Source organism: Pan troglodytes, chromosome 16 (assembly GCF_028858775.2).
Source record: "Pan troglodytes isolate AG18354 chromosome 16, NHGRI_mPanTro3-v2.0_pri, whole genome shotgun sequence".
NCBI classification, from domain to species: Eukaryota; Metazoa; Chordata; class Mammalia; order Primates; family Hominidae; genus Pan; species Pan troglodytes.
This window is the reverse complement of record NC_072414.2, coordinates 52138261-52149560: the sequence shown is the minus strand read 5'-3', so window position 1 is coordinate 52149560 and position 11300 is coordinate 52138261.

The following is an 11300-nucleotide window of genomic DNA, read 5'->3' as shown; positions in this document are numbered from 1 at the left end:
TTGAATCTCCAGAGGAAAGTCAGCAAAATCAAATGTTGTGTAGGCTGCTCTCCATGGAAAGTATAAGCAGGTAATTTGAGGACCCACTAGAGAATACCTAGCTCTAAACTTAGTTCTCCTTGCTCTTACATATTCATTACAATTCCTGTATTTGGATGTTCCTTTTCTTCCTTCCTTCCTTTCTCCCTCCCTTCTCTTCCCTTCCCCACCTTTTCCTTCCCTTCTCCTTCCTCTCTTCCTTCTTCCCTCCCTCCTTTCCTTCTCCCTCCCTTCTCTTCCCTTCCCCACCTTTTCCTTCCCTTCTCCTTCCTCTCTTCCTTCTTCCCTCCCTCCTTTCCTTCTCCCTCCCTTTCTTCCTCCCTCTATTCCTTCTTCCCTCTATTCCTTCCTTCTTTTCTCCTCCCTCTTTCCCTCCCTTCCTCCCTTCCCCCTCTCTTCATTTCTTCCTCCCTCTTTTCCTTTCTTCTCTCTTTCCTCCCTCCCTCCCTTCCTCCCTACCTCCCTTCCTCCTCCCTTCCTCCCTTCCATTCTTCCTCATAATTCATTTATTCATTTATCTGTTCCTTCATGTGAATGGCTGTAGCTTGGTTAGGGCAAGGATTCTATCTAGCTGTCTTGATCACTATTGTTTCTCTAGCTCGTAGTAAATATAGTAGGAGCTCAACACATTTTTTGTAATAAATGGATAAATAGACACTTACTGAGTACTTACTATGTTCCTAGTTTTTCAATCCTTAGGGTTAAAGCTGTGTTTCCCAAACTTCAGTTCTTTACATATTACCTTTCCAGTATTCATCAGATCTGTGAACTACTTTTTCTTCTATTTTTTACATATAAAAAAATTGACTTTTCTTTATACTTAGCCTCATCCAAAGCAATAACATCTGTGAAATTACACATTAGGTGTCTATTTGCATTTTTCAATAATTCACATCAAAGTAAATTTATAACTATATTTTAAAAGACTATTGTATCACCTAAAATTACCTCAAGGGCCTCTATTAAAATACAAATCTTATCTGGAATGAAATTAAAACATTATTGATTATACCCATTTGAACCTCTACAATAAAGAAGGCCCAGAAACAGAAGTTCTGCAAAGAAGGACTTTGGGGTGGGGACTGCTGCTCATGGAAGCAGATGAGCCTTGCGTTCCTGAGGGTCAATGTTCTGTAGAACGTGTTTGCAGTTTGTGGTTCTAGCTCTTTGTAACTTTGATTGGATAAATCATTTGCTGAACCTCTTGTCCCTCAACTCTAGTATGGATGTAACAACACCACCACCTCATCTTCTCTACATTGAAAAGCACATGAAAAGTGTGAAGAACCATTTATATCCAATAATAACTGTATAGCAGTTGCACAATAATTATTTATATTATCATGAGTTTGCTAGGCAATTAATGCGAAGCCAAATACCAAAAAGCAGAAAGAGGTTACAGCAAAGGGCTGGAGAAGTATTTCTTTCACTCTTTCTTTCGTTTATTCAATAAATACTTGACTATATATATTCTAGTCTCAGAACTAGATGTTGAAAATATTACAGCAAAAAGACAGATATAGTCTTTCCTCTCATAGTCTGGTGGGAGAAACAGGCAGTTACACAAACAATTACACACATAATTACTTTATTATAGCAGTGATAGATGCCAACATAAAAATACAAAGTGCAGACCGGGCGTGGTAGCTCATGCCTGTAATCCCAGCACTTTGAGAGGCTGAGGTGGGCAGATCACTTGAGGTCAGGAGTTTGAGACCAGCCTGGGAAACATGATGAAATTCCATCTCTACTGAAAATATAAAAATTAGCCAAGTGTGGTGGCCTGTAATCCTAGCTACTCGGGAGCCTGAGGCAGTAGAATTGCTTGAACTTGGGAGGTGGAGAGTGCAGCGTGCCGAGATTGTGCCACTGCATTCCAACCTGGATGACAGAGCAAGACTCTGTCTCAAAATAAAATAAAATAAAATAAAATAAAAACCCAAAAAACAAAGTGCAAAGATAAAGTATAATAGGAGGACCAGCTAATATGAGGAGTCAAGGAGGGCATTCCTGCAGAACAGACATTTAAGCCAAGGTCTGAAACATCATTAAAAATTAAGTATGTATATAAAGGGGGAACTAAAACCCAGTTTCAACATTTTTATGAAACCAGGTGCTTATCTCTTCCCTACTGCTTATTCTGTTTCTGAACAACCAACTGGAATGTGCAGTTCTGGTAGGTTTCTCTTCTTACTCCCTCACTAGTTGATGCAGCACATTGGCTGATACTGTCTTAAAAAAGAAACTTGAAGTGTGGCTTGAGAAAAGATCACAGAACCCAGAGAATTACATACTGCAAAGCACTACTGAGACCATGTCTCCATTCCTAATTATAAAAAAGTCACTGTTAAAAAATGAGTGTTTCCACTTCCTGTGGGAGTTTTCTTTGCCAAAGAAAAGAACAAATGTGGTAGGCATGGATTCATAATTTGTAAATGTAGGAAGGTTAGATTTTGAAATCTATTATAGCAGACATGTTTAGTGTAACATATAAAGATCACTACTCAGCGCATTAGGCCTCCAAGTGCTAATGGAGTTTTTCTTCCTAGGGCAGCTAAGAGAAGGCGCCATCAGCAGGCAGCAATGAAAACAAGGCATTCTGCCCAGAGTCGCACAGCCTGCCCCATACTTTATGATCCTCAGTAGGCTTCCATCTGTTTATTTTTATTTAGTTGAGTTTTTCAACAAGAAATATATATTTGTTACAGACAAAAGTAGTAAATACAGATTGATAAAAGTTAAATGAAAATTAGCCATTATGTCACTATGCAGAAAATATTAACAGCCATAAGCATTTTATGGTATAGCTGTATAGAGATATGGATTAAAAAATTAATTCGTGGCCCAGCGTGGTGGCTCACCCCTGTAATCCCAGCACTTTGGGAGGCTGAGGTGGGCAGATCATGAGGTCAGGAGTTCGAGACCAGCCTGGCCAACATGGTGAAACTTCGTCTCTACTAAAAATACAAAAATTAGCTGGGCGTGGTGGCACTCACCTGTAATCCCAGCTACTTGGGAGGCTGAGGCAGGAGAATCACTTGAACCCAGGAGGTGGAAGTTGCAGTAAACCAAGATTGCGCCATTGCATTCCAGTCTGGGTGACAAAAGCAAAACTCCATCTCAAAAAATAGATTAATTAATTAAAAATTAACTTGTGATTTTATTGACCTCACATTGTTGGTAATTAGTCTTTTACGATTGTTGCTTCTTTTAACTTTCAATGATGATTTACTTTTTAGAGTAAGCCTTAAGCCTTCTAAGAAATCAAGACTCCTCCTGAAAACTCATTTGAGAAGTTACTTATGCTAATAATCCACAATTCACAACCCTTTTCAGCAGTTTGTTCACCTCAGGGCTTCACAATAGGTCCTTGTTGCAATGCCATGCAAGTAGCTGCTCATGTGGAGGCTTGGGGATGGCTGGGGTTGGGCGGCAGTTTTGCAAATTTGTGCAGAAAAGTGACATTCAGGCTTCCCTTCCTTTCTCTTTGGTTTTTAGAACCAGAAAACTAGCAATGCCCTCAGGCAGAAAAATGACTTCAACTGTAGGTGGTAGAAGTGCAGTATTTTGGAGGAAGGCAAGAAAAAAATCATTTTACCAAAAAAGATACATTTGTAGTTTAATGAAGACGAGTCCCAACTCTTAGTGACAGAGGTAGTCATATGCTGGAATTAAGCATAGGGCTTACCTCTGTGAGCTGCAGGTGTTTCTCCTGTTCATATTTCTAAGGTGGTTTGCAATGCTACTGTGCTGTAAACATGCTTAAATTAGGTGGTTGTACTTCCTGGTTCTACCACCAAATGCTTCCAAAGTCATCCGGTCCTCCCCTATCCTGGGCACCCCCTCAATATTCTGGGACCATTAGGCTTTAACCTTCCAGACAAAGATCCCTCAGAGAGGAGAGCTGGCTATGGAAGGGACTATCCACAAATTCCAAGGACTCACGCTGGTGAAGGATGAGTTTGTTATGGAAATGATGCAATTAGTATACCTGTTGGGGACAGAGGTGATGGCTACATTTTTCACACAGTGCCCCACGTTGGCTGATTAAAGCAGAAAAAGAATGCAACATAGATAAGCACATCCAGTATGACACGCTACAGGGAGAGCAGAGTAACAGCCCCTCAGAGGTGACTAACTAGGATTGAACTTTACTTGAAGCTGTCTGTAAGATTTTTAAAAAGAAAAGAAAAAAGATTTGTGTTGGGAAATTTTCTGCTTTCTTAATAATCTTTGTCCAAAATTTCTGTTAGGACTTCAATATCTAAACAACTTGTGAAAGGGAATTATGATTCTCTGGTCTTTCCAAAACAAAAAGAACTAAGAGCAGTCCAAGTGAATAATACAATTGTTTACCTAGTTATAACTATAGTAACTGATATCTTTTTGGCACTTACCTTGGGCATTTTCTTATTTATTATCTCACTTAACAACAACAGTATGAAATAGGTACTATAGTTTATTTGGTGTTAAAGAAGAGGAAACTGGGCCAAAGAAAAGTTTTTCCCAACTCCAGTTTGGTTCCAAGTTCATGTTCTTAACATTGAACTCTACTGATCATCCCGAGTTCATTTGTTTTGTACTTGTGACATTCCTGCAGGAGCAGTCACTCTCTTGTGACATGAGAAAGATGAGTTTGGGGCTCTGAAGTGCTTCTTAGCAAACCAGAGAAGCTTTGCAGAGCATGCTGCCAGTGAGCCAACTCTTTGGGGCTCATTTTTCTGGGCTCCTCATGCCAGGACAGAATGAAAGATTTCACTTAGATAATTACCTAGGAGGGGAAACCGCGTAAAAAGTCGTGGTGCTCAGAGATGATTAAAAAGCATGATTTAATAGAAGTTGCAGTTTCACTTTCACTCGAGGTTGAGGCATCTTAAAGGAGAGGGAAAAAACCATAGGGCAGAGTCAGGAGAGCGGGTTCGTCCTGTTTCGGTTCAGCTGTCTGGCTTAGGGCAAGCTCTGGGCTTCTCTGAGGCTTCATTTCTTCATGTATTAAATAAGGAGTGAGCCAGATAATCCCCAGCCTGTCTCGGCTTACAGTGTGAGATTTGTCTGTCTCTGCTGTAGCTAGGAAGTTACAGAAAGGGGGCACCCTCTCCTCGTCTTCCGCTGCTCCCTTCCCCCAACCCCTCATATTAGGAAACAACTTTCCAAATGACCTTTTTGAGAGGCCAGGTACAGACAAACTTATCTTTTAGTCTAGAGTGAAGTGCCACAAACCCAACAGCTGTTGTGGTCAGATGGGGTATACAAAAACAAACAAACGTGCACGCACACACACACACACACACAAACACACACAAACACAGAAAACAAAAAAGGGTAGAGCCCACTGCATGGTCAATACAATTTTTTTGAAAAGATCTCTTGTTCTTAATCCTATTCTGATTTTCCCACTTTTGATAAAGTCGGTGGTCTAGAGAAACAAATCTCTATTAGGAGAAAAACAGCTGTGTGGGTACACCATGCAAGCCTAACTGAGCACAGCTGTGGGCTGGGCTGGCCTGGCCAGGGCCACCAGTTCACTTTCTCTGCCCTGGAAGCTGTCCATCCTCCATCAACAATTTGTCACCATGTCAGTTTTAAAATCCCGAGAGAACGACTATGTTGTTTTTATGCTGATCATTTATATTTACCCAGAAGTTTCTTTTAGGTTTAGCTGAAAGCCACCCTTCTCAAAAGTGCCTATAGTTACTCACAATTACTTGTGCAAAAAAAAAAAAAAAAAAAGGTAAAGGGGAAGTGGAGCCTGACAAAGATAATCCAGAAGTAATGTACACTGCTTTAGGAAATCTGTCATCTTCTGGAGGCAGACATGCCCTGCCTACTGCCTAGTGTAGTACCTGGCACATACTGGGCACTCAAAAAAAACTATTCATGGAATGAGAGGATGGATGGATGGATGGATGGATGGATGGATGGATGGATAGACGGACGGATGGATGGACGGATGGATGGATGGATGGACCGACAGAATAGACGGACAGATGGATAGATAGATAGATAGATAGATAGATAGACAGATAGATAGATTGATAGATAGATAGATAGATAGGTAGATGGGTAGATAAATAGATAGATATTCAATAGATGAGGTCACACAGCCCTAGAAGGCTAGGTCCCGTGTTAATGATGGGTAGCCAGCTGGAGGCAAACCTGGGACTGACAGGTCTGCCAATTTCACACACAGGGCTCATTCTACAATCTACTCCCTGCTTTCGTTTTTGTGTTTTTCATGTACAACTTAGTTCCTTAAGCACATGCAACTGTAAACCAATAACCCCTTGATGCTTTCTCATGTTCAAATGTGTGATCACATCTTACAATTTAGGGAGTACCCTGCACTAAGCAGGTTGGGTGCGATGGCTGCAACCACACAGCAGATGCTTTCCCTTCTGTGAGCAAACTTGGAGGTGTGCACAGGGTAAACTAGGCAGGAAGGCAAGAAGAGCTGTCTCTCTCCATCTCTCAAGTAGTCCAATAGCTGGATTCTTCTGGGTCAGTGCAGCGTTAAGCAGAAGCCATGCTGCTAGCCCTCTCTGTGGCACCTTCTTAGAATTACTACTCAAATGCGATGCAAAATGCTGTAACTGAGGGCTGTCAGCTTCTCCTAGATTGTTTAGAATGTGTTGTTTTCTCTTTTATTGATACAGAATATTTTACATATGTGTGGGGTACACGTGTTTGTTACATGCATAGAATGTGTAATGATCAAGCCAGGATATCTGGGGTATCCATTACCCTCAGTGTTTATCATTATTTTTGTGTTGGTATCATTTCAAGTCCTCTCATCTAGTTACTTTGAAATGTACCTAATATTCTTGCTAAGTATAGTCACCCTAGTCTGCTATCAAACATTAAAGCTTATTTCTTCTAACTATTTTGTACCTATAACCAACCTCTCTCTGTCTCTCCTTTTTTTTTGAGACAGAGTCTCACTCTGTCACCCAGGCTGGCGGGCAGTGGCGTGATCTCAGCTCACTGCATCCTCCACCTCCCGTGTTCAAGCGATTCTCCTACCTCAGCTCCCTGAGTAACTGGGACTACAGGCACACAACACCATGCCTGGCTAATTTTTGTATTTTTAGTAGAGACAGGGTTTCACTATGTTGGTCAGGCTGGTCTCAAACTCCTGACCTCAAATGATCCACACACCTCGGCCTCCCGTAGTTCTGGGATTACCAACCAACCTCTCTTCATCTCCCTCCCCAGCATCCACCCTTCCCCATTTCTGTCTTCTCAGATTTTTCATCAGCACAGAGCTAAAGACTGCTCTAGCAGGGGATTTACTAAACTCAGTCGGCCTTGGCACCTTCTCCCCCTAGTTTATCTTAATGAAACATTATGAGGAATAGCATTTCCTGCACATTGTTTAAGAAACACATTCCAAATGTTTTAGGGCACTTTGGTTGTTTCTAAGCTCTTTATTCAATACAACTCTTGCTGTGTAAATGCATGTGCCTTGAAGGTGTTGAAGAATAAAGTTGTTTCTCTTAATAAGAATTAAGTCAATGTTAAAGTTAACATTCTTAGAAAATAGCTGTTTGAGAAAAAATTTTTAATATCATTCCCATCCTACTTAGGCAAAATTGATCATTTCATTGAGACATGAAAGAATTCCAGAATTTTTCTGGCTGGGTAGCTGGGTGTTTATCTATCCATTTACCTGCCTACCCACCCATCTCATTATGAACATTTCACATAGAACAAAGAGAAACCTAATCAGTGCTCGTGTCTCCATTTCCTAGATTTAATAGTTACTAACATGTTACTGGAAATGGTTCACCAAGTTCTTTATGTTGCAATGTTTTAAAGAAAATTGCCAATATCATGATTTTTCCCTCTAAAAATTTTAGTATACATTTCCAGAAAACAATAACTGACTGCTTCCTGTGTAACCACAATACCCACGTCTCACCTGACAGCATTCTCAGAGATGTGTTAATGTTATCTTATAGCCAGTTCCTGTTCAGTTTCTCAGCTGGGCTTATTCAAACCAGGATCCAACTAGGAACCACCCATTACACTTGGTTGTTATGTCTCTTAAGGTTTTTAAAATCTAGAACTAAATTATATATGAAAAAGCAAAAATAAACAGGGAACTACAGAACAAGCACCAGGTTAGGGATTGATAGATCAAGCATCAGTCCAAGCTCTGCCACCAACCTGCTGTCCCCACTGAGCACAGCACATAGCACTCTGAGCCTCTTTGTCTCATCAATACATTTAATTCTCTTACTTATCCATTCTTACTTTTAATAGATACGTATTGAGAGGCCAGATATGTATTGAGTGTTCAATATGGCCTCGTTCTTGCTCTGGGCACTGTTCTAGGAAGAAATTCGTCTTCCAGAAGATGATAGAATTTCATAATTCCAATTCTTGTGGATTATCCACGCAAGAATTCATCTCTTTCTTTCCTCTCCATTTCCATGACATTTATTTATTGAGGATACAAGTCAGTTGTCCCATAGAACTGAATAATTCTTCAATCATCTGACTTTTTCTTTTTGCGATATCATTTCTCCTGTTCTTCTACCTTCTGTATCTCCTATAACCTGGAAGTAATATCTGAAAATTTGACTAGATTTGGGTAGATTTTTGTGTGTGTTTTTTTTTTTTTTTTTTTTTTTTTTTTGAGACAGAGTCTCACTCTGTCACCCAGGCTGGAGTGCAGTGGCGCAGTCTCGACTTACTGCAACCTCTGCCTCCTGGGTTCAAGCGATTCTCCTGCCTCAGCCTCCTGGATAGCTGAGACTACAGGTGTGCACAACCACGCCTGGCTGATTTTTGTATTTTTAGTAGAAATGAGGTTTCACTATGTTGGCCAGGCTGGTCTCAAACTCCTGACCTTAGGTGATCCACCTGCCTTGGGCTCCCAGAGTGCTAGAATTACAGGGGTGAGCCACTGCACCTGGCCTAGAATATTTTTTATGAAAACGTTTTATACGTGGTACTGCGTACTTTGTATTGCATCTCATCAAGAGGTACAGAATGCCTGGCTATCCCACTTTGGAAGTGCTAAGACCAATCATGGGTTTAGATCATTACAGCCAGATGCCCCACTATAGAAGCAGTGACTTGTGACTAGCAAGAAATCTGTTTGGGAAGGGGGACGTGCAGCGGAGTTAGCACATTTATACCATGTGAATCTAATCCTTTTATTTTATTTATTTATTTATTCATTATTTTTTGAGACAGGGTCTTGCTCTGTTGCCCAGGCTGGAATGCAGTGGTGCAATAATAGCTCACTGCAGCCTCGACCTTCTGGGCTCAAGCTATCCTGCTGCCTCAGCCTCCTGAGTAGCTGGGACCAAAGGCACATGCCACTATGCCCAGCTAATTTTTAATTAATTTATTAATTTATTTATTTTTGTAGAGACAAGGTCTCCATTTATTGCCCAAGCTAGTCTTGAACTTCTGGGCTCAAATGATCCTCCTGCATCAGCCTCCCAAAGTGCTGGGATTACAGGCATGAGCCACTGCGTCTGGACTGAATCTAATTATTTATCAACCTTTTTCCTATTATCCATGGATTCTTGCTTGAATCTCTTAGTTCTTCAGGGATTGCAAAATGGTAATTTTCTAATTTCATCATTCTGTAGGGGAGAAAAGGTAATATCTTTTCCTTGCCCATTGCAAGGTTCATGGCTGACACCCCTATAACAAAAGAAAAATGAACAAGGGAAAAGCGTAACAAATTTATTTAGCTAAAGTTTTATGTGACATGGGAACCTTCAGAAAAGAAGACCTCAAAGACCCAGAGGAATCTGTATATTTTTATGTTAAGGTTGAGGAAGAATCGGCAGTCATGTAGAAGTATGGCTGGACATAGTACCATTATGACCTAATGGTAACGAACTGGGGGGAACTTAGCACGACCTGTTTGTTAGGATTCTTCTTGGCCTCTCTGTATCTTCATTTCTTTCCTCCTGGCATAGGTAAGGACACCTGTCACATGAGGATCCTGTGACCTACTTTCAAGGGAGGTAGGTCAGAAAATTATTTTATGGCTACCTCTTACACAGAAAGACAAGAGAAAGTCAGAGAATGACCTTTCTGCTTCTGCAGTTTTCTCAGTTTTCAAGGTGTCATATTTTGGGGTAGCATGTTCTGACCCCTGACAATTCCTTCTACATTTAGTAACCAGTATTCAACCATAAAAAAGGCCTTGCCTCATCAACAGGGGCTTAATGGTCAACCTAAAATAGAGTTCTAACTGGAAAGAACATAATTCTTACCTTTTATTTACCAATTTCCAGAGTAAGGAGTTGGTGTAATGGCCTTCTCCAAGATAACAAATGAGGATTTGTTTGCTGGCTTGCTTTCTCTTCATTGATTCTCATTTAAACACAGGGATTTTTACACGTTCAATGTGCTGCAATCCATTACCATCAATTATTCATTTTGATGCTGAAATTGTCCCAACTGTGTGGGTGTCCCTTCAAGTTGGGTCAATATTTGCAGGTGAAAAATGATGGAAAGATATCCTTAGCCGAAAACACGTCTAAGAACTTGGCTGTGACCGGTACTGGGCTAGATGCTGGGTGCAGAGGGCTACATTCACAGGCTTGGGTTCTTCCGTTAACCCTGAAGAAATAAGTCCTGAAAGTCTTAGTGAATAATTAAGCGCAAGCTGCTGACTGTGCCAGTTCACCTTTGAATATGCCCTTCTTCACCAGGCAAATGTGGCAAAGTGAGTCAGCTGTGGCCTCCCAAGGATGCAGCCAGGTAGCTAGTTCAGCAGATGGTAGCCAGTGACTCAAATCGACAAAAGGTAAATTAGAACTGAGAGGTTAGGAGGGTTTCAGTTTTTCTGTGTTTGTTCTGTTTCAGCTGTCTCCTAACTGCAGTTACAGAAGCCAAATCAAAATGATCTGAGTATTTGAGGCACAGTAGTTGGGGGGCAGGGGGTGGAGGTGAACCGCTCTTGAGAAAAACAGGTGTTGGGGAAAGAATGTTGTGATCCTCCCTCAGTCCTTATTAGCTGTGTGGCCAAGGCAAGGCAGCTGGCTATCTTCAGTGGGCAAAACACCAACTCCTTATCCACACAATGGGCCTGAGGCCTGCCCTGCAGAGGCTTGTGGTGATTGCCAGTGGTGACCATTACTTTAATGTGGAAGCATTAAAGTAATTGGAAGATTCACTATTATTGGATAATAATTGGTAGGAGTATATTGGCTAGTTGTCCTGTAGAATGTATGACAATTATGGAATTGTCTGATGTTTGCCCTGCGCAGTTTCATTTATCTTGTTTTTCT